The sequence below is a fragment of the Tachyglossus aculeatus genome, chromosome 13, assembly GCF_015852505.1.
Source record: "Tachyglossus aculeatus isolate mTacAcu1 chromosome 13, mTacAcu1.pri, whole genome shotgun sequence".
Lineage (NCBI taxonomy): Eukaryota > Metazoa > Chordata > Mammalia > Monotremata > Tachyglossidae > Tachyglossus > Tachyglossus aculeatus.
Window position 1 is genome coordinate 16,807,421 of NC_052078.1, and position 24,795 is coordinate 16,832,215.

The 24,795-nt window shown below is 43.6% G+C and overlaps 1 protein-coding gene across 4 annotated transcripts in view; it reads right to left on the reverse strand.

Annotated features, from left to right (window-relative positions):
- Positions 1 to 24,795, reverse strand: part of SVIL (supervillin) — a 292,499-nt gene that overhangs the window by 111,996 nt on the left and 155,708 nt on the right. For all 4 annotated transcript variants that reach the window (XM_038755658.1, XM_038755659.1, XM_038755661.1 and 1 more), the window contains one exon: positions 20,569 to 20,670. The gene's annotated coding sequence lies outside the window, so the exon portion shown is untranslated. The remainder of the gene's footprint in view (positions 1 to 20,568; positions 20,671 to 24,795) is intronic.

Here is a 24,795-nt window from a genome sequence, read left to right on the forward strand (position 1 = left end):
ATCTATAAAATCACCATTTATGGTTTACTGCAGAGCACTGTACTAAGTGCATGGCAGAGTACAGTATAACAGAGTTGCTAGATGTTTTCCCTTTCCACAATGATCTTAAAGTCTAGAGGGAGAGAAAGACATTAATATAAATAAATTATGGATATAAAATGGGGCTTAAGACTGTAAGCCCCATGTGGGACATGGACTGTGTCCAACTTAATTAGTTTATATCTAGGAGAAGCAGCATGGCCTAGTGGATAAGAGCATGGGCCTGGGACTCATATGGACCTGGGTTCTAATCCCAGCTCTTCCACCTGTCTGCTGTGTCACCTTGGACAAGTAATTTAACTTCTCTGTGCCTCAGTTACCTTGCCTGTAAAATGGGGATTAAGACTGTGAGCCCCAGGTAGGACATGGACTGTGTTCAATCTGATTAGCTTGTACCTACAACAGAGTTTAGGGCAGTGTCTGGCACATAGTAAGCGCTTAACAAATATCAGAATTATTATTATTATTGTTGTTACCCCAGTGCTTAGTACAATGCCTGTCACACAGTATTTAAATACAATTTTTTTTTAAAGAATAGTATTTGTGGAGCACACCAGTGCAACATACTGACCTAATCACTTGGGAGAATTCCAAATAATAATAATAATAGTAATAATAATAATGGTACTTGTTAAGTGCTATGTACCAAGCACTGTTCTAAGCACCGGGGTAGATGCAAAGTCATTCAGATTGGATACAGTCCCTGTCCCACATGGGTTCACATTTTCAATTCCTATTTACAGCTAAGGTAACTGAGGCGTAGAAGTGAAGTGACTTGCTCAAGGTCACAGAGCGGACAAGTGGCATGGCTGGGATTAGAACCCAGGTCCTTCTAACTCCCTGCCTATTAGGCACTTACAATCCAGTGGGAGTTTAGACTCTGACAAGTCTCGATTTGACAGGGAAACATGATTCTGTTCTCCTAAATCTGCCTTTTCCTTCCTCCAAACCACCAGTCAACCCGCTGGGAACTCTGGAAACTCTGATTCCTGAGACTTCCTTAGTCTGACTTTTCTTCTCAGCTGAGTTTCTACTCCCACCTCCCTTAATCACTTTCTTACTGCTATTTATTGTTTAATTTCTTTTTTTTTCCATCGTTGATTGTTCGAACATTCTCCGTATTGTGCCTTAAGCTCTCTGGAGGAAAAGCCTTCTGTAAATCCAAGTAAATAAATAAATTCCATCTGATATGGGAGGGTCATATGTTGTGGTCTGTTTCATCTTAAAAAGCCTAGCCTTGCCCAATCGAAAGCATTACAAGAATTTCCAACTAATCCCAGAGAGTTTTGGGGTTTTGTTTTGAAAGATTCAACACTTTTGGGCAGAAGCTGGTGGATTTTACAGATGGATTTTATATGAGGAGCTGCAATGAACATTGGGGAATGATTAGATAATAACAACACTGAACTCAACTGTCCAAATGCCCAGTTAACACCCTGGGAATAAACTGGGCACTTTGAGAAAAGCATTAGCTCTTTCACGCACTAGAGGGCCAATCGGTATTTTCCAACAGTACACACACAATACATCTGCAATTATGCTGTACTAAATGATGCCCCTGTGGTCTGATAAAGGTTCATGTTCTTCACAAAGAGCCTAGCTTAGTAACACAAAATAATACCAGGCATTGGAAGAATTGGGCAAAATAATAATAATAATGATGGCATTTGTTAAGCGCTTACTATGTGCAAAGCGCTGGGGAGGATACAAGGTGATCAGGTTGTCCCATGTGGGGCTCACAGTCTTAATCCCCATTTTACAGATGAGGTAACTGAGGCATAGAGAAGTTAAGTGACTTGCCCAGAGTCACACAGCTGACAAGCGGCGGAGCCTGGATTTGAACCCATGACCTCTGACTCCCAAGCCCATGCTCTTTCCACTGAGCCACGCCGCTGCTCCATGAGCCACAACTCCATGAGTTATTAGATAATAACAACACTGAACTCAACTGTCCAAATGCCCAGTTAACACCCTGGGAATAAATTGGGCACTTTGAGAAAAGCATTAGGTCTTTCGAACACTAGAGGGGCAATCGGTATTTTCCAACAGTACACTGAAGCCTCAGCGCTTCTCTAAAATGTTAACTTTCCACTGCTTTAAAGCCTGCCCCATTCCCTTGGCTCTGCTCCAAACCTGCAGATTTATTTGGTTTAGTAGAGTGCCTGGCACATAGTAAGCACTTAACAAATATCAAAATTAACATTATTATTGTTACTCCAGTGCTTAGCACAGTGCCTGTCACATAGTCAGCACTTAACAAATAATAATAATAATAAAAGAATGCTATTTGTGGAATGCAACATACTGAACTGAGCATTTGTGTTTATTCAGATTTTTTAAAGAATATTAGGAACTGAAGTCTCATTTACCTTGATGTTATCACATGCCACTTGTCCTGGGGATTACTCACTTGCAACCCAAATTGATGGAATCTAATTTGTTTAAGGGCTACCAAAGTCTTGTTTCTGCTGTCAGTTCATGAGAGAACACATCAGTAAAAACAAACTGCTAATGGAATTTGGGTGCCATATGCCATGCCATCAAAAGAACCATTTAACAGGTTCCTTAAGACACAGACATTTAAGGCACTAGGTTGAGGTGAATGGGTATCTTCAGGTTAGATGAAGGGAAAGTGAGGGACAGCTCTATCAATACAAAGATGAGAACATATCCACCTAGGCTTAGGAGGAAACTGTTCTATTTACTGAGAACCTCTTCTGAACAAGCTTGGGCCTTTTTGTTAACAGCCACTGAGTGATTTTCTTACCTGTGGAAGGAAAATTCGAGAAGGAGTGTGTTTTCCTCTCACATCAATGAGGGGAAGAATACTCAAAATTTCACTCGACTTCTAAGCCTTTCCTAATACTGGATTGGGAGCACTAAATCAGGTCTGCTTTCCTATTTTCCCGTCCCTTGAGTAAGATTCTCTCCCCATCACTGGACGATGTTCACAGGATTCTTTTCTCAGTAAGCAAAATGGGATGGGTATTTCTTTCATTTCACATTTATTAAGCACCTTCAGAGTCCACATTAAGCACACACATCCACATGCTAGTTTTGGATTGTTAGACAACACCCCTCCAACGTGCTAACAAGAACAATGAACCCAATGCTGTGATAGAGTAACTCCATGGACAAAATAATTTTTAAGGGGAAAATGATTTGGCATTGCAGGCTGGTGAGAGAAGATTAAGAGAGCGTGGCCAAGCAAAGCAAGGTCAGCATCTCTTTTCCCAAGGTAATAATAATAATAATAAAGGTACAAATACTATATGAATGAGAGGTTGGTAAATCTAGATGAAAAGCAAATGACCACATCCTTCCCACATTGAGGCTGCCTAAAAAAGTGAATCCTCAAATGCTTCAAATAAAAAGGTCATACTCAGGGCCAAGAAAAGGCCCTCGGGTCAAGTCATGCTGATGGGCAAAGCTATTTAACCCTAGGCCAAGTTCCCATGTAATGAAGTGCTTGGTTGTTGCGCTCCCTGATTGTGCCTTCATTTTCTGTGCTGGGATAAGCTCCCATACAGATAAAATGCCTGTCTATCTTGCAGTAATGGAAGAAGAAGGGGGAGGAATCTCCCTCATTTTGTTAGCAGTAAGCGAAGTGTGATGGATTTATGGCACAGAATGCCCTTTCTACCTACTGGATGACACAATGGTGGTAAACATATTCTGTGGAACAGAGCTGAGCTTTAGCAAGACTTCCCCCAGCCTGCATCACTGGGAAAGCACAGAGGACACTGCTTCTCCAAGATTATGACTGTGGGTCCCAGAAGCGGCTCAGGCATAGATGGAAGCTCAGGGTCACAGCGCCTCAAACATAAAAAACCAACAGGTACTAACAGGGTTTGGTTGAAAAATACCTGATGAAACACCAACAACTCTTTTCTGTGAAAGAGAGGCCCAAGTATCTCTAGGATGGTCTTTTTTTCACAGACTGTGGGCTCTGGAGGTGATTTTATTAAAACAGTAACACCCAAAGCCAGGTAGTACAGGGCCTGCTCCCCAGCAATCTGGTTCCTACAGCTTCAAGCCTACAGATTAGGCATCTCTCTCTCCATCACTGTATTTGTGCAGTTGACTGTCCCCAAAAGAATAATGCCCAGCACTTAGAACAGTGCTTTGCACATAGTAAGCACTTAACAAATACCATCATTAGGCAGCTTTGCCAAATAAAATGACCATTACACTCCATAAGGCTCTGCCCTGAAGCTGCTCACATTGCCAAGATGGGCTTAGATACTAACCAGAAAAGTTCCACCTTGAATGCTAGAATGTAAGATCATTGTAGGCAGGGAACTCATCTACCAGCTCTCTTATATTGTATTCTCCCAAGTGCTCAGTACAATGCTCTGTACACAATAAGCGCCAATAAATACCACTGACTGACTGATTGATCTTTAAGACTTTGAGAGGCAAGAGGAAAGAGCACAGACCTGGGAATCCAAGGATTTGGATTCCAATCCCAGCTCTGCCACATGCCAGCTTTGTGACCTTGGGCAAGTCACTTAACTTCTCCTTTCCTCAATTTCTTCATCTGTAAAGTGAGGACTCAATACTGCTCACCCTCCTACTTAGACTATGAATCTCCATGTGGGACAGGGACTGTGTCTGACCTGATTATCTTGTTTCTACCCTAATGCTTTATACGGTGCTTGATGCATAGTTAGTGCTTAACAAATATCATTGTTATTATTAGACCATCTGTCCCTCTAGTCACAGATAAGGAAGTCTAGCTTCAACTTCACATATGTCCTCCAGTTCATTGGGAAATTTGTTTTTAAAATGATGCCACTGGCACCTTCTTCTCCCTGCGTGCCTGGGGATATGATGTATTTATCAAATCCGTTTTCTCTTCTCTATAAATACTCCCTTACTAAGTGACTGCTAAAACAACCCGTAACCGTATCTTAAAAAGCAGCTGCTGACCCCCATTTGAGGTGGTCGAGGACAGCCCTGAAAGGAAAATGACTTTGCCTATACTGAGGTAACACTTTTTAAAATGCTTCAAAACACAGAGCTGAAATGGGAATGACTGGGGCTTCTAGTTTTCAAAATAATTTCTACTAGTCCTAGAGATAATATTCCACTTTGCTCATCCCACCCAATTATGTGGTTTTTTTTTTTTAATTCTAAAACTCTAACGAGTTGGCCTTTGGACAAACCTCCTCGCCTCATCTAATAAGTTTGCAGAAGTCAATTCATCTTAAATAAAATAGAGAAACACTAGAGACTGTGTCCAAAAGAACTTTAACAAAGACTGAAAAAAACTAACAAGAAAATACTAACCTTTCACCCCATCAAGAAATTCTTTGAAAGCATGCTCAGACAAAGATACGGAAACACTACTTTCAGACTCACAAAAAGGGTTTGCACTTACTTCAAAAGTCTGTATAATTCTCGCTCCTCTAAGTTAAAAAGAAAAAAAACTCCAAAAGACACACCTCAACTCTATCCCCCCAGAAAAAAAAGCAAAAACAAAAACCACACACAGAAAAAAACAAAAAAAATCCTAGCAACCTTAGAGAAATTCTTGACTGTGTTGCTTGAAACTGTTTCCACTGAATGTTACTCTTAAGGGCTAAATAAAACCAAAAAATGAAAAACCCAATGACATTGTATATAACCAAACATCAGCAGTAATAGTAGTGAAGGTGATTACAAACAAACAAAAATAAAGTAAATTTAGAACAGTGCTTTCCAAAGGCACACAAATGCCCAACACAGTCAATGGGTCGAAACTAAACTCCAAACACCCCACTGCGTGAAATGTTGCCAAACGTTATTAAAGAAAATCTTCGTTTGAAAGTTCTCAGTCGCCTGGAGTCCTCAATGCTGTAGCTCCCCAGTCTGGCTTTCATGCTCCCATCCATTCCTGGCTATATCCAAGGGAACTAGAGGATTTCTCTCTTCAGTCTCTGTGTGGCCACGCCAAAGGCAGTGTGGCAACTTAACATGGGACCGGCCTTTTATGGACTGAACAGCAGGGCTCTGATACCAGCTCATTTGCCATAAATAGCTCTGGAAATGGAGCAGGAGCAGATCAGCTGTTGCCCCAGATGGAGTGAACACTTCAAATCCAATTAGATTGTTCACTCCGTCTTTCATCTGATTTTATTGAGAAGGTTGGGATAATCATTCAATCAACCTATTTACTGGGTGCTTATGATATGCAGAGAACAAATAATAATAAGAATTAATCATTATGGTACTCGTTAAGTGCTCACTATGTGCTAAGCACTGGGGTAGATACAAGTTAATCAAGTTGGACACGGTTCTTGTCCCACAAGGGGCTCACATTTTTAATCCCCATTTTACAGATGAGGTAACTGAGGCTCAGAGAAATTAAGTGATTTGCCCAAGGTCACACAGCAGACATGTGATGGAGCCAGAAGTAGAACTCAGGTCCTTCTGACTCCCAAGCCCGGGCTCTATCCACTAAGTCACGCTGCTTCTCTGTTCTGAACTAAGCGCTTTTGAGATTACAATATAACAACTGGTAGACCAAAGGAAATCACTGAAAGGGCACAATCTGTGGACAGACTTGGGGGGCAAAGAAATACTTCCAACATACATTAAGGACTGAAGAAAGAACCCACAAGTTCATTAAAAGCAATCAATTAATCAACGATACTTATTGAGCATTTACCTTTACCTTACACAGCACTGTACTAAGCACTTGGGAGAACGGACATTACAATGTGACACATTCCCTGGTCTCAAGGAACTTACAGTCAAACAGTGCAATGACCGTATTAATTGAATCCACATGTCCCAGAAAATCTGGAACATACACACTCATGCTCATGCCCAAACATCCCATGACTTCTGTGGGGAGAATTCAACTCATCAAATTTGAACTTTGTAAATTATGTAAGGAAAACAAGCTGAAAGCTGAAATAATAAAGGACCACATAATAGGGTTTAAATAAACTTATCAGAGGAGATTTTTCTGATGTCAATAGATGCTACATTGAAATGTTAATCTCTTTGTATTTTCCTGAAACCAAAAGTTCTTCTGAAGACAAACTATCTCAAGCTGCCGTTTCTAATTCTGTACTTTCCTCCGCTCATAAATACACAGAGGAACCTTGGTCTAGGGACCCCAGAGGATTTACTGAAGCAACATCTGCCCAAACTGATACATATGATTTAATGCACTCAGACTGAGGATATCAGAAATGCTTAATTTCAGTTCACAGTCACAATATCCACAAACTGCTGAGAAGCTGTGCTGATGAGACAGATTCTCTAGAACCTCTGGGGTCTGCGTGAGGAACACTAGCTGAGACAACACTTCTCTCACACCACCCGATTCCATTCAAGAAATGGCTCACAAAACAGCAAGGTTTCTGGGACTGAAAATCCCAGCACTCTTCCTCGGTCCCCAAGCATTTTGAGTGAATGCAGAGTCTGAAACAATGTTTCTTGGGACTACAAATTCTAGAAACCCTGGAAAACACCAACCCATCAATTCCCCCCTCTACTCGTTCTCCTCTGCACCCTAGTGCACCCAATCTGGACACCAAAAATCTTGCCACTCAATAGTACATTTTCTCAAGGGTCTGGATTATTAGTGTCTTTCTCCTGCAGGGAACACAATGTGTCATTCAAAAGGAATGATTCTATTGCCAATTGGTTAGTTGGGCTTTTTTCGGGGGGAGTGGGTATTTATTAAGCACTGCCTTTGTGCTAAGCACAGGGTAGATGTAAAATTATCAGACTGGGCACAGCCCCTGTCCCACCCACATAGGGCTCACCATCTATTTTATCCCTATTTTACAGAGGAGAAAACTGAGACCCAGAGCTGTTAAGTAACTTGCCCATGGTCACATATTGCCTGAGCAAGAATTGAAACTCGGGTCTCCTGACTCTCAGTCCCTTGCTGGCAGACACACTCTGGGTAAGCATGTTTTTAACAAGCTTTTTTGCTTGGTTGACATATCTCTGGGATCATCTACTAGTGTTATATTTTTAAAGAAAGACAGCACAATTCATGACACTCGCTTCAAAACAGAGCAAATACTATGCTAGTATAAACCTGCCCCACAGACCAACAAACTGTGAGGGAACTCTTCCATGGAAAAAACTTAGAAACACACCTAGAAACAGCCCCGATTAAATGTAAATAATGAGTTTATTTGATATACAGCACCAAATACGCAGGGCAAACACAGAGTAATCAGTCAGTCATATTTATTGAGCACTTACTGTGTGCAGAGCAGAGTCCAGAGGAAATAATAATAATTATGTGTGAGAGAAAAACTAAAGGATTTCTGTAGATTCCCGCCCACCACTCACCCATCCCCAAATCCTCTGAAACCACTTTACACAATGCGTGTGCATGTTTGTGGTTTTTGGAAGCCACATTTACATAGTGGTGCCTATGAATTAGCAGCACAGCCTTTGAAGCACAGACCTTAAAAGAGCTGAAGGAATACTGGCAGCACGGATACTAGAAGATCAGCACTGAGATTATGTTGAGAAGCAGTGTGGCCTAGTGGATAGAGCACAAGCCTGGTAATCAAAAGAACGTGGGTTCTGATCCCACTTCCTCCACTTGTCTGCTGTGTGACTTTGGGCAAGTCACAACTTCTCTGTGCCTCAGTTTCCTCATCTGTAAAATAGGTATTAAGCCTGTGAGCCTTATGTGGGGCAGGGTTTGTGGCCAACACAATTATCTTGTATCTACCCCAGTGCTTACTACAGTGCCTGGCACATAGTAAGTGCTTAACAAATACCATTACTATTATTATTATTACATTTTTCTGTGGCAGAAATGAAGAATAATGCTTTGCCCTGGAATCTTCAGTTGCCCACAGTTTAACAAAGCCTTAAAAATTAATAACAAAATGATTGTAGGGGTTTACAAAAAAAAGAAAGTCTGGTATCATTCATTCATTCAATCGTATTTATTGAGCGCTTACTGTGTGCAGAGCACTGTACTAAGCGCTTGGGAAGTACAGGTTGGCAACATATAGGGACGGTCCCTATCCAACAGTGGGCTCACAGTCTAGAAGTATCAGAGCCTGAGAACCTGGAGTCTTACATGAGCCGTGCTTTAGCAAAATTGGGATGGCGCATTCCGCTTTGCCAGAGTGTGTATTTTCACTCCGCGATTTGGAGAGGTGGTGGAACAAAGGAACAAACAATTGTCCAACAATGTGAGTCTGCTGGGATTCAGTGCACTACGCTGCTGGAAGAAATGGATTGTGTGCCAATCATAGCATCCAAATGGGTGAGTATTTACTATAGTTTGGCTTTTTGCAAGACTGCCACTCCTGCCATTGTAGGAGAATTGACTGTGTCACCTACTTTCTATCTACTCTGCACCAATACTTCGAGGTCAACTACAACTTCTCAAATGGAAAAGCTACATGAATAGAAGGTATTGTTGTTGAAATCAATAGATCCTTGACTGTCCTGGGCTATTCTAAAATGGTTCTGAGCCCAAATTGGACTACGCAGAGTGGGCTGGTACATCTGCTTTCATTGGGGGTGGCCCCCCTTGGGGTTTCATCAGAAACATAGTAACTGAAATGCCACTGTTCTTTATCTGTCTATGATTAGTCCTAACTATGCATCACTTCTTCTAAATAAAGATCGGCCACATCAGATTACCACTTCTCACAGAAGCTATCAGTCCTAGTGCTGAGGCCCCGGGGCAGCAATTCAGTCAAAACCCAGGGATGGGCTGAGTTGCAGAAAGGGCCCCCGCTTCTTAAAACCTATGCAGCACAGAGCAGCTACAGTGACAGTTTTCCCCCCAAGAAGCAACATGGCTTAGTGGAGAGAGCATGGGCCTGGGTGCCATGAGACCTGGGTTCTAATGCCAGTTCCACCACTTCTCTGGTGTGTAACCTTGGGCAAGTCACTTAATTGTGCCTCACTTTCCTCATCAATAAAATGGGAATGAAATACCTGTTCTCCCTTTCTAGGCTGTGAACACCAGGTGGGATAGGAACTTGAATCTGACCTGATTATCGCATATCTTTCCCAGGACTTAGTATAGTGCTTGGCACTTAGTAAGACTTCAGTAACTACCAAAATTTTATCATTATTATTAGCCCTGGGATGATATTCTTCTAGACTGTGAGCCCACTGTTGGGTAGGGACTGTCTCTATATGTTGCCAACTTGTACTTCCCAAGTGCTTAGTACAGTGCTCTGCACACAGTAAGCACTCAATAAATACGATTGATTGATTTATTGATATTCTGCAGATCATGGTACTGGGTGGTTATCTGTCCCAGGCAGAGGAGTAACAGTGACTGAGGTCAGAGCCACTGGTTATTACTGAATTGTACTTTCAAGCATTTAGTACAGTGCTCTGCACAAAGTAAGTGCTCAATAAATATGATTGACTGGATGGTTCCAAAAGGATCTAGGCTATTCATGGGAGAATTTCCGCTTCCAAGAGCAAGCAGGTCTCTGAGTTAGAAATACTTATTCAGAAAAGTGCTTGCTCACAGGTGAGATTAGGTGGAGTCAACAAGGCCTGTGTGGGAGGCAGAGAGCTCTAGAATAGTGGAAAAAGTAGGACCTGGGTTCTAGACCAGCTCTGGCCTAGGCCTGCTGTGTGACCTCAGACATTTCACTTAACCTCTCTGAGTTCCAGTTTGCTTCGTCCTACCTCTCTACCTTTCAGAGATACTGTGGGTACAAAGGGAGCTAAGTAATGTAAAAAGTAATTTGGAAAAATAGAACTGTATGTATAAATTCAGGGTCACGTTATTGCTTATGTTCTCTGCAGATTCAAAGGGCGGATTCAGAAGTCAAGGCTCCCCATTTGTACTCTCTGGCTGTGCCACACTGCCAGAGCTCCTGAGGGGAGGAGAAAGCAGGGGAAAAAGACATCATCTTCTCATATTTAAATGCAGAATTAGTGATGTGGGGTGACCTACAGAAAGATGGAGAAAGAGGTGTGAGCAAAGGCACATTTTCTTCTCTTTCCTCCTAGCAGTTGTAGGGCCTGTTGACTAACAAAGGACACTAGGCCCTTTGGTTCCCTCTTCCATAGCATTGGTTTCCACAGTATTAAAAACTCAGATCCAAACATCCTCTTAACTGTCAGTTTTGAGGGCCAAACTGATGTACGTTGGTGCTTTATTTTTAGAAAAGATCAGCTCTGGCGAATGCCATGCAATGCAACAGAAGAGTACAGATGTCATTTCAGAAGCTTGTTGAAGAGGGCACAGTGCGGTAGCAAGGACAAGGGGGAGTGCTGATGTATGGAAGTGTGTAGCACCCACCTCCCCAGTGTCCCCTCCCTGAAACAGGGGAAAGGTTTTGGAGGTTTCCTAACACAGGTCAGGTGCTCCCCTCTTTCCACCCACAGCTAAGTCCAGCCATCTGGGTTTCCGTCCCAAAAGTGACTATGGCTCCAAACCACGGACTCCGTACCACGGGCTCAGAATCAGGCTTCTTCTGAAGGAAGTTCGGCTATTTCCAGCAACCACTCTCTGCCCTGTGAGTGGCACAAACCTGAGGAACCACTGCAGGGTCAGAGGTAGCTGCTCTCTAGGTCAAGGAGCGGCTAGGGCTAGGAGGCACATCTGTTTCATGGAGTTGTCATCTCACTGGGGCCTGTGGGTTTTTGTGATTTTTTTTAAAGGGGCCTGAGCTTCTGACCGCTTTAGAGAAAAGTGCTCAGCCAACCTCCCCCTAATCTCAACCTTTTGTCTCAACAAGCCCCTAACAGGCAAGCCTTTTGGCCAACGAGGCAGGTCCTCCAGAAGTGCAAAATTAAAGGTAATTTTGGAAGAAGAAAAAGGAGTCAACAGAGGGCAAGTGGATGCTCTCCAACTAGGATCTTAGAGAACAGTGTGTGAGCTGTTAGAAGCATGTGAACTAGTCAACTAGAAGCATGTGAACCCGCTGGGCGCCCACGTGAACTAAAGGTCAGCATGGGCCGGCATAGAAGCCGAATCCTGGAAGGCTTCACTCTCAACCTTCCCTCCTGGGCCTCACTGGGCTAAGCCACTGCAGTGAGTTTGGGGCAGAAGCGGGTGCCAACCCCTTAGCCAGGACATAGCAGGAGGCTGCCAGGAAAGAGCTGACAATTACACTTTTTTAGTCCTTGAGATTTAGATCAAAATACAGTAATAATTAACAATAACAAGCACTGAGGTACATACAAGATAATCAGTTGTGACAGTAGGAGGGAGAACAGATACTGAATCCCCATTTCACAGGTGTGGAAACTATGTCCCAGAGAAGTGAAGCAACTTGCCTGAAGTCACACTGCAGACACGTGACAGAGTCTGGATTAGAACCAGGTCCCCTGACTCCCACGCTGAGATAACAGTCAGAGTTGCAGAGAATGAATAAGACAGGCAGCTGGGTAACTAGTCACCCAGAGACTGCCATATAGCACAATAACACAAAGTCTTCAACCTCAAGAGTGATTCAATAGGTGGCAAGACCAATAAAGAAAACTTTGCCTTCTGAACTGAAACATGGCAGCTGAGAATAAACAGTACCCCTGGTAAAATTAACACATTTAAAAACAGAGCACAAAACAGCCAAAACTCCAATCGTTTTATGCTGGCTTGTTTTTCTTTTCCAACACAAACCTTGTCAGTACAAGCATTCAACAGATCCACAAATACAATAACAAGGGCAACAGGTGTTTCCAGGAAATTTGAGTTTACTGGAGAGAAAATACTAAACAAGCTTTCATTAGCGTGGCGGGAAGTAGACTGAGGTTGCACAGCTCCCCCGGTTACTAAACACAGGGGGCCCGGGTGCCAGTGGCGTGTTCGGAGGGATGGCTGAGGCGACCGGGGGCGAGGAAAAGATGTGCTGGCAAAAGCTTCATGAGCTCTCCTACTCCTCCCCCGGTGGCCTGCCATTACCCCCAGGCCAAGTGACTGCAGAGGCGGTGAAAACAACATTGTGCCAACCCCTCCTCTTGCATGAGCCCACCCTGGTTCTCCGCATCTGGACTGCCCCCGCCTTGCCACTCATTTGATGTTGTTGCCCATCTGGATTCCAGCAAGGCGCAGACGGCAGATAGCGTGAAGAGGATCCAGCCTCAGTTGGTGACCCCTCCACCCACCTCAATCCAACTGTGGTAGATCGGTGGGAAGGGAGTGGGACTGCACCATGACAATGCACTGTCTATGGGAGTGCTGCGACTGCTAGCCAGAAATTGAGGCACACACGTATGCCTGGCCAAAAATGAGGTCAGTAAAGGGCCTCCCTGATTTGTCCCGCCCCCATCTAGCTAGTTGGAGCACTAGGAGAGTCACCAGACTCCACTATGTGGATGAAATGATACCTTGCCGCTCCCCAGCTGGATGGCCTATGAGGCCATTGACCCCATGGATACCATTTTGTTGCTGACCTCAGGCTCCAGGACACACAACCTGACAGGAGGCAGGCTTCTCTAAATGGCAGCGACACGGACAGAAAACTCAGGGCTCCTTCAGTCTTCAGGAACTAAGGAATGACAAAATGATGTTCCTTAGAAGCTCCTCATGTTAGTAAGGGGGCTCGATGGAATAAAATTCCATAGGAATGATTCTTTAATAATACTATCCAGATTTTATACAGTGCTTTGATTTCTGAAGAGCTACTCAGATAATTTTTGTCCTCACAACATCCCCATGAGATAGGAAGAGACAGGTAATTATTACCCCCATTTTGGAGGTTTGGAAACTGAAGTACAAAGAGGTAAAGTGACTAGCCCAAAATCACACAAAAGGCAAGTGGACAGAGATGGTACTCGAACCCAAGCCCCCAACTCCCAGGCCTCTGCTCTTTCCACTCCACCACGCTGCCTCTCCAAGTGTGACTATCCCTATTCCCTAGGGAAATGTCGGTGTGGTCCAAGTGGATTGTTAAATAAGCAAGTGATACCCAAGACTGATAAACCAATTGAGATTTGGGGCAACTGGAAACCGGTTCCAACGCCCCACTGTGGTTTAGCTCCCCAAACAACAGTAACGTTTTTCTGACCAATGAGGTTGAAGTTCAGCTGGCCCTTTCCTTAGAAGCCAAACTAATGGATCTGACTTTCCCTGTGCTGCTACTGCTGCTGCTGCTGCTGATGATGACAGTGACAGAGTCTCCTGGTGGGAGTGACAGGTGAGACTCAGTCCTGACACCTGAGGACCAAGGTGCTGCATGGAGAAATTCGTTACAGAGCTCACAGGCCCTCTTTTGTCCCTGCCAGTGGTGTTCCTGCTGAGGCACGGGAACCAAGGATAAGAATAGGCAGGCAGGTGAGCATCACACTGCAAAGGGCAAAGAGCACTGTACAGGGAACAAAAAGGTTTTTATGGGTTTTTTTCCCCCAAGTAGGACCCATTTAAGGCTGAAGTGACCATAAGTAGCACCATGATCTGGAAGGCAGTTGTCTTAGCAGTCAGTGTGGTTTCTCCCACCAGCTCTTTTTCAGGAGTCTTGCTAGGCATGTCCACCTCGCATAACACCCTAAGTGATCCTTCTGTCAGAAACCCTGACCATTGATGGGGTAGCCATCAGAACTTAGGCAGAAGTGGGCCTTCTGACCCTTCCAACTGAACCCAAGGACAAGGCGGCTACCCTGGCTGGCTACCCTGCCACTGAAAGTAGTACTGAATGTATGTTAAATCCTCAAAACCTGAAAACAGAAATTCTCAGTGAGAAAGGTGCACCCTTCAATGCTTCTTACTATCCCCCACCTTTGATCTTCAGTATCTCATCATCACCGGTGACTTGAGTGCTTGGGGGCAGAGCACTGTACTAGGCATTTGGCAGAACATAAAAAAAGTAGAAAACCTAAGTCCTGCCCTTAGAGAGCTTACAATCTTTCTAGTGGCCAACTTCCCTCTACTCCACCCTCCTTGCTCTCACACTGGGAGCCCCTGGCACCACGGACAGTGACTACAAATCATACATGTACTTCTTTCCCAGCGCTTAGTTCAGTGCACTGCACATAGCAGATGCTTCAGTATTACTACTTTCGCTCCTAAACCATCTGCCTTCCAACCTTGGAAACTATTCAAAACTCACCTTCCCTACCCAATGTCCCCAACTGGCCAGAGCTTGATTTCCACCCACCACCTCCCCCTGACATCAGCCCCTCCACCACATGCAGTAACGTACCTGACTTTACATTATTCAGTGATCTGTCTCCCAGCTCTCTTAAGCATGTTGCTGCTCCCAGAAGTGGCACAATAATGCTGGGGAACTTAAATGGTGTCCCACACCGAGCAAACCCTCAGGGAACGTTTCAATGCTGATCAAAGTCTTTCAAAATGGGTCCATTCTGTCCTTTTCGCCAGAAACCTAGCCCCACCACAATTTCTGATGCAAATCCCCCAGGCAGTCCAGCATACATATATATATATAACAGAAATTTAATCTTAACCAGGAAGAAAGATGAATCATCATGTCAGGGTCTGAGAGAAATGAAAATGATCATGAGCAGGCAGTGCTGGCTGCAGAGCAGCTGGAGACCCCATAAAATGGTTCTCCAAGACTTGCAGGCTTATTTGTATCCACCAAACCAATACTACTAGGAACAATTTTGCTGGTTGTTTGCTAGAAATCTAGGACAATGTGCCCCACCCCAGGCCAAGGTCAGGCCCACAGGAGTAAGATCTTGCAGTATAAGAGAGACTAAAGGTGAGGATTGGAGGGTGTCGGCGTTTTGTAATGCCCAGCTTCCTGGGTCCCTTCCAGAAAGTCGATTAACCACTTTGCTCCATTTTAAATTGGGCGTCCAGACTCCAAGAACCCACCGAGATCCTCATAAAGATGTCTCAGAGCCGCTACTCTCTTAGGGAAAAGAAACAAAAATGTCTGCGGGCCCCAGGACGCAAAGGTTGGGGGGTGGCCAAGCATCCCCTTCTGGCTCCATCTCCAAAGCCCACAGCTGGGGAAGATGATTCTTGGCGGCCTCTGCCAAGTGGTGAAAAAACAAATCCGAAGGCTCCATCCCTGCTACCTCCAGGAAACCACAGCATGACTTCGCTGGGAACACTGGACATGGCATTCCCTGCACTGAATCTACTATCACACCACTTCATAATTCTGGTGCACAGCTGCACTCAATTTTCTGTCCTTGGGGTTTTGAAGGAACATTTCTTCTAGAGCCAGGAGTCTCAAATTTTAGAGTTATACAACTCCTTTCCAGGGCCGAAGAAGGTTTGAAAAGTTTCAAATCCAGCAGAAACTGAAAGTATCAAAAGGAATGAATGTAAGCTCTGAAGGTCACCGATCCCTTGGGCAGTCCTGAGGGCTCTCTCCCACCTTGTCACTGCAGAGCTGTTCAGCTTTGCTCTGCTGGCCAGCAAACACTTCTCAAGAATGCCACCACTGAATTCTTCCAAGCTTTCTCTCTTGGCCATTCTGGGGTAATCACTGTTGTTTTCAGCAAGTGCACATTCCAAATTTTTTCCACCCACCTTTTCTACTACTTATGGGAAGTAGTGTGGCCTGGTGGATAAAGGGCAGTTCTGGGAGTCAGAAAGACCTAGGTTCTAATTCTGCCTCCACCACATGTCTGCTGTCTAACCTTGGGCAAGTCGCTTCACTTCTCTGTGTCTCAGTTACCTCGTCTGAAAAACGGGGATTAAAACCATGAGCCCCATGTGGGATAGGGAATGTGTCCAACTTGATTACCTTGTACCTACCCATGCGCTTGGAACTATGCTTGGCACATAGTAAGCACTTAAAAAGTACCATTTTTTCTTACAGGGCAAAGGAAGTTTCCCCTAGCCCATGAAAGCAGATGGGGGTTTGTCCACTGGCTGTGACACAGTCCTGGAGATGCAGTTAGGCTATGCCAACTTCATTTGTGCAGCTGCTAGGTTAAATGTTATTGTCGGGAGACGACCAGATGCTTTACCTAGACTATTAGCCCAGAGAAACAATACACAAACCAATAAGAAGGAAATCTAAGTCCATTAAGACCAGAGACACGACAGATGAATTGAAGAGGTGGTTCTTCAATTCACTTTCAGCTTTGTTGCTCATCTTTCTCTTGAAACTAACTGGAACCCTAAAGGAAGGAAAGATTTCTTGCCTGCCTTTTTCTATTTTCCTCACTGGATCCCCATCTACTTTCCAATCAATCAATTGTATTTATTGAGTGCTTACTGTGTGCAGAGCACTGTAGTAAGCGCTTGGGAAGTACAAGCTGGCAACATATAGAGACAGTCCCTACCCAACAGTGGGCTCACAGCCTAGAAGATTGACTGGTGCTCGGGGAGACTACTTCACCACTGACGGCATGCCCCCCCCACCCAGCTGGTGTTCCCTGACGGGCATCAAAAGCTCTACTATCGGTCCACTGAAAAGGCTGCTGCTCGGGGAATCAGAAGACCAGGAGACTAGTCCCGGATCTGCCTGTAGATGCAGAGGAGTGTCACAGGTGCATGTCGCAGTGTGTTGAAACCCTGCCCATCCACACTTGCTCGCTGCGCTCCGTGCCCTGGCGGGAAAGTGATAGGCAGGAATGAAAGTGTGTGGAGTGGTACTTAGTACAGTGCTTAAGAGCTTAGTACAGTGCTTTGCACACAGTAAGCACTCAAATACAATTGAATGAATGAATGAATGCTGCGGAAACCATTAGGGCTCTCACCAATTCCTCTGTGTAGTTTCTGGGACCCGAAGTCCCAGGATTGAGGCTCCCCCGTCATTCCTGATGGGACACTTCATCTTCCACCAGAGTAAGTCACAGATGTACAGGAAACATACCTGGTCACTGGTACATTTCTTCAATGGCAGTTTGCATGCCTATAAGACTGTGGCCCAAGACAGTTTGTACGGAGCAATGGGGAGGTAGCCATTATATGGCTGCAGTGGCTCCAAAGTGGGCTTGCATGAAGTATCATGTAAAAGACAGAACTCCTCTCTTTTTCTTATGTTAATAATATTAATGGTAGTATTTGCTAAGTACTTACAATGTGTTGGGCACTGTACTGAGTGCTGGGGTGGATACAAGCAAATTGGGTTGGACACAGTTCCTGTTCCTCTGATTCTCAGGCCACACTGCTTCTGGGGCAATGAATTCCAAATGCTTACCACCCACTATGTGAGAAATGTTTCCTCCGGTTTGTTTTAAATCTTTTACCTTCAAGTGCCAAGAGTGAAACAGGAAAACTTAGTATTCTTTTGGGATGGAAACTGGGATATCCTCTTGAGGAATCAATATTCTGATCCAAAAAGGATCACAAAAGGCCTTACTGAACAATAAAAACCTCCCCAAAAAAGCATTTACCATTGCTTGAAAGATATCAGGCCACATCAGTAAGTTGCACTTTCTCTAAGAAAATAATCGGTAGCTCAGATAGAACTTGTGTAATTCTCTCCAAAAAAGCTGGGAATTTACTAAGGGAAGGAGCTGAACAATTAAATGCTATACAGCTTGGACTCTTCTGAAACAAGTTAGTTTTGGTTAGTCCTATAACTGAACCATGAATATTTTGTGGTAGAGGATAAGGGTTTTAAAAGATCATCAGCTGCACTCTTCTTCCTACCAACAGAGCCTCAAGAGGAGGGAAAGGCAGGCAAGGGAGACAGACTGGTTTCCACACCACTTGATTGTCCCCACAGCCCTTAGGTAAATACTTTTATACTCTATTTTCCCTATCCCTAATCTATCTGAACATCAGTCTCCCCTGGTAGAGTTTAAACTCCTTGTGGGCAAGGATCTTGTCTACCAACTCTGTTGCACTGTACTTTCCCAAGTGCTTGACACAGTGCTCTGCACACAGAAAGCACTCAATAAATACCACTGATTGATTGTGATACTCATTTTTAACTCTCAAACCTAGACTAAAACTATGAAACACCAAGGATAGATGCATCTACAACACACGAGTAATAACCAGAGCCATGGCAATTGAGCTCCACTATTGGGTTCCGACATAATTCATGTAAAACTCATTTTAGCGATCCTTTTTTGTCTTGTGTCAAAGTACTTTATAGTCTGACTCCAAACATGCTATGATAATCAACTTGAATGGCCTGCAAGCAACTCTATTTATACTCAATGGTGATAGTAGGATAATTAATTTAGGACAGAAGTCCAAATCCTTATTTATATCCACATCTCCACCCTCTAACAACAAGGCAAGGCACAATTCCAGTCATGCATATGTGAAGAGTGCTGAGGCCACAGTCTGAGAGTAATTAGACCATCCTTCAGAGAAATCAATCTGCAGCCCAGCCAAAATCAGCCAAAATTACTGATTTGGCCTACAGAAATAGATTGTAGTCTCTCAGACCTAAAGTTTTCTCTGCCATCATATTGTTCTATTCCTACTATGGTGAAGGCTCTGGACAGTTTTGAAGGTAAATACATGGAAGTCTGAACTTACTTGCTTTGTTTTGCCTGTTGACAGGCACACATCTTGAGACATTTATGGAAAAGAGGGAACAAACCCATTCTCCTCCCCCCAACAACACATATTCCCCTAAGAAGAAAATGAATAGAAAATTGGAACTGAATTTAAAAAATACTACATAGTACTCTGGAATGATATGCAATACTAGCACCCAAACCTTATATTTAATCACAATCCACAATTGTGCAATCTACGTGAACTGGAGAATTGAGTATCTGGTTAACCGCTCCATGTAAACAGCCCAGAGAGATCATTCAAGCTAAAACATTCCCTTTAGGGTTTGGATTAACCAGCTGAGCTTTCTTAATCAACACAGTACCTGAGAGAATTTCTTAATTCTCTACTATGATTGATCAGTGCAAACCCAGCTAGTAGGCTTCCAGTGCACACGTATGCTCTAAGTGTGAGCCCGTGCATGCTTTAGTGTGCACACACATACACACACATGCATACACACACACACACACAGAATTTTCCAACTTCCATTTGCTTGAGCCCCTTTCCTGAGACATTAATTACTTCAACATGCAAAACAGCTTTCAGAGTAGCTTAGCCAGCAGAATTTGACTAAAATCCTCTTCTGGTGTGGGAGAGGTTTTCAAAGGAATACTTAACACTTTAATAAGGAATATTTTGGGGGAGGGAAATGGTTAATAACTTATGAGCAGAAAAGTTCATAGAAAAATTGCATGAGACTGGATTTTGGAGGGCTGTTAATGTCATACGATTACCATGAAACTTTCTTTGTCATGGCACGAGCCTTTGGGAGTTCTCTGTATCATCCTGATCATTGATTTATTGATTATTTGATCCTCATGTACCAAGCCCAAAGCTCTGCCACTTGGCTGAGAAGAAATAGCTCACAATGATAGGGGGTGACTTGGATGACTTCTCTGTCACTTAGGGCTTCTGGATAGGATGAGGCAGTGAGAGAATCAGGATGAGGCATAGTGGGAAATTCCCAATCATCCCACCTGGATGTTCTGCCCTACTTCAAAACTAATTTTCCCTTCTTACTTGCTTAACCCTTAAAGTTTTAGAGTAGCTGTAGTTCTCTGGAGAGATTTAGTTAGTTGAACCCTCCTTACCCCTTCACAATAGAGCTTAACTTCTCAGAGAGGCCACAAAGTTGCCTGGGGGAACCACACCCAAGAGCTAATGCATTTTGCCCCCAAGGGACTTACCTTGTCACTGATCTTTAATTCATGGATTCACATATGGAGTTCCACTCCAGTAAGCACATCAGAGCTCTTCCAGCATTCAAGGTCATCTATAAGGACTTTCCCCTGAAAGATAGGAGTGGGAAAAAAAAAAGACCACAGATGAGATATCATTAAGCTAAGCAGGATCTAGGAAATAAGAGAATAAATGACAAATGGAGACCTCATACATTCATGCTTTCAAGTAGGGTTCTCGCCATGGTTAATTTACTGACTCAGAGGAACTTTCCCTTTAAATTATTCACTCCCTCTGACTACTGCATGTGAAGCAATGTGGTGTATCTAATTTTTAAAATACACTTTAAGAGGTACCCAATAAAAGGACACCTTTTCTCTTTTACATACCAAAACTCAGCACCTTAGCAGTACAGCAAGAAAACCTAGTTTTTTCCTCCCCTAACAGTTAACTTAGCTGCACTTCTTCACCATCAACCAGTTCCTTCTGTTATTGTTTGCAAAAAATTACTAAGAAATTGGCAAGGAACGAGGAGCTCTGAAATGTTCACTGACTGGTTGCAATCCAGGCTGTATAGACAAGTCCATACAATGGCATTTACTGAGTATTAATATGTGCAGAGCACCATACTAATTACTTGGAAGAGTACAAAACAGCAGAGTTGGTATACACAATCCCTGCCCACAAGAAGAACTTGGGTATTCACCTGACTCCCAAGCACTTACGTACATGTTCTTACACTTGGTTACTTCCCCTAACTGGAATTTGTTTAACGGCTGTCTCCCCTATTTAAACTGTAAGCCCCTTAGTATAGTAAGCGTGCACAAAATACCATTGACTGAATGGACATGAACTCAAGTGCACAAGATGCCAGTTTTCAAAGCAAAATGTATAGGGTTTGGTTCAGATATAGGTGGCTCAATAAGGTTGGGCTTTTGGCACTACCAAAGGCAGTAGTGAAAAAAACTGCTGGGGTTTAAAACAGACTGTAAACACAGCATGGAAACAATCACTCACTTGGCTCTATTCAAAGTGAAACAGATTGCCTGTTCATTCATTAAAAAAAAATTAAAATATCAGAGTTAAGATACACATCTACCGCTGCATTTGTTTTCCCTCTTGATGAAATTAGTAAAATCAAAGTCTCATGATGGTAAAAGCACTTAAAATAACCTTATTTTTGTGACAAGAACGATGAGATTGACCAGGTTAATGGGGCTTATTAAAACAACCTCGGGCTGAAGTTTCCTAAATCAAGATCTGACAGGGAACTAAGGGGGTTTATGTTTGATTACGAGAGGATATTTACTGAATAGAAATGGTTCAAAAGTGATGGCTCTGTTGCCATTGTTGCCGCCAGCAGAATACCAGTCGGGACAGCTGAGCCTTAAGTAGGCAATTTAGCTGGCAGTGTTCAACAAGCTCTCTGCTGAGAAATCTAATCAGCTGACAGGCACAGCAGTGCCAATATCAGGAGGAACTTGAAAAAGTCTTTTTAATGTTCATCATTTATTAACATCTCTGGAGAGAGATTTAAGACAACAAGTTTCATTTGGGGGAGTTATTTTCATAAACCTATGGGACAGGGACCAAGTCTGACCTGAGGGTATTTTATCTACCCCAGTGCTCAGCACGGTGCTTGGCAGAGAATAAGCACTTAATTCGTGCTGTGTTTAGGTCAGTCTGCCTAAGAGCCTTATCCCCCTCAATCAATCAACAGTATTTATCGAGCACTATGTGCAGAGCACTGTATTAAGTGCTTGGAAAAGTACACTAAACAGAGAGTAGACTTGTTCCTTACAGTCTAGGGGAGCTGACCATAAGACCGATTGAAATACTGAAGTTCATGCTTCTAAGAAATCTTCCCAGGTGAAGTAGGGATATTCTATGGGTGCACTCTATGTGCATTGAATAATGCTATAATGTAATAATTGTGGCATTTGTTAAGCGGTTACTATATGCCAAGCACTGTACTAAGCACTGAGGTAGATGCAAGTTAATCAGGTCAGACCAAGTCCCTGTCCCTCATGGGGCTTACTGTCTAAGAAGGAGCAAGAACAGATATTTAATACCCATTTAACAGATGAGGAAACTGAAGCACCGAGAAATTAAGTGTCTTGCCCAAAGTCACACAGCAAGCAAGTAGTAAATTCCAGGATTAGAACCCAGGTCCTCTGACTCTCAGGCCTGTGCTCTTTCCACTAAGCCATGGTCTTCCAGAAAGAAGGAAGACGCTTACACTGTAATCGGGTAGACATACTTTAAATATTTATGAATAGCATAAGCTGAATAACTGTACTGTATAACTGGCCGATGGAAGGACTGTGGGTAAGGAACATGTCTACCAACTCTGTTGTATTGTACTCTCTGAAATACTTAGTACAGTGCTTTGCACACAATAAGCACTCAATGAATACAATTAATTGATTGATAAGGGTTCAAGTCCTGGCTCTGCCACTGGCCGGCTGTGTGATCTTCAGCAGATGGCTTCATCTCTTTGGGACAAATAGGGATAAATTACGTGTTCTTCCTCTAAGACTGTGAGCCCCATGTGGGACCGATACACACTCCAATGCTCAGCATATAAGCACTTAAATGCCATTAAAACATTCATAAATGCTCAAGAGCTGGGGACAGGTATAAATTAATACAAAAGTGATAGAGATGGTTGATGGGTTGCTATGACTTGGGATGCTAGAAATTCATTAGGAAAGGCTTGATGGAGAAAGTGGGTTTTGACTTTGCAAAGAGCTGTGGTCTGACAGACGCGGGGAGGGAGGTGCTTCCAGACCAGAGGGACAACTTGAGTGAGGGGACTTAGCTGGGGGAGTTGAGAGTGAAGTACAAAGAGAAAGTTAGCCCAGGGGAAACACAGAGAACAATTCAGGGAGTAGCAAGTTGAGAGAACAGAGAGGTAAAACGGCAGGAGTTGGTGAAGAGACGTGGAGTCCACTGGAAGGAATTTTTGCTTGATGTGGAGAGAAATTGGAAGCCAATGGAGAAGTGTGCCAAGTGATGCTTCAAAAAGGTCAGCTGTGAAGCTGTGCAGTACAAAGAAGGACAGACTGAAGACAGAGGGACCAGTAAAGAGGCCGAAACAATACTCTAGTCGTGACATAGCAACTTGTTCAACAGTTGTAGCTATTAGTCTAGAGAGGAAGGGGCAGATAAGGGAACTGTGAGTAGAAAGAACCAGCAGGATTTGGCAATAAATTTAATTGAGAGCTCAAAGATAGCGGGGAGTACAGGCAAACCAAAAGGCTAAGGTGGAAGGCAGAAATGGAAGCTTAGTGAAGGAACCGATTAATAATTATAATAAAACCTGTGGTATTTGTTAAGCATTACTATGTGCCAAGCACTGCACAAGCACTAGGATAGATAAGTTAATCAAGCCGGACATATGGGGCTCACATCTAAGCTGGAGAGAAGATTAGGAGTTCCATTTAAAACACATGGCACACTGGTGGGGCAACCAATTGGAGATGCCCGGGAGGAAGAGGAACTGTGAGACTGTAGGTTGTCTGGGAGGTCTGGGCTGGAGAGGTAGATTTGAAATTTGCCCATTACCATGGAAAGATATTCTTTCGGCTCTCCAAGCCCAACCACAGTAGAGGAGGGAGGTTTAGAAGAAAATGGAAAAATAATAATGATAATAACCTGCACATACAAGAAGACACGAAGGCTAGAGAAACTCATCCATTCTCTTTGAGAAAATTCTGGCTCAGACAGTCCACTGAATTCCAATCTGTCTTGTCTGACAGCCTAACACCTGTCAGCTGTAAAAGCGGCGAATAAGCAAAATTCTTGCCGGGTCGCCAGTTGGATATTTGGAACTGCAATTATGAGGTTTTGTCTCTCTGGCTTCGCAGAGCTCTGAACCTATAATGATTAAAAATCATCCCATTTTTGCAAATTTTCCACAAGGGTCTACACAACACATGGCAGATCTCCAACACGTCTGACATCTCCACGGTGCAAAGAACAGATGGGGCACTGGCACCTAATGTTTCCTCTTAGGCGATGACTTTTAATAACAATGGAGATTAATTTAAGAAAGCACCAAAAGACTGGGGCTTGGGAGACTGAGTGTTGCAACAGATGTGCAGTGAATTCAGTAACGAGAGCTGAGGTCTGCACATGGCTTCTTCCAAGTCAAGTCTGCCAGAGAGGCAGCCACCAAGAAGTGTGGCAAAATAATGGATCCCATGGACTGTGTGAAGACGGGGAGAAGAAAG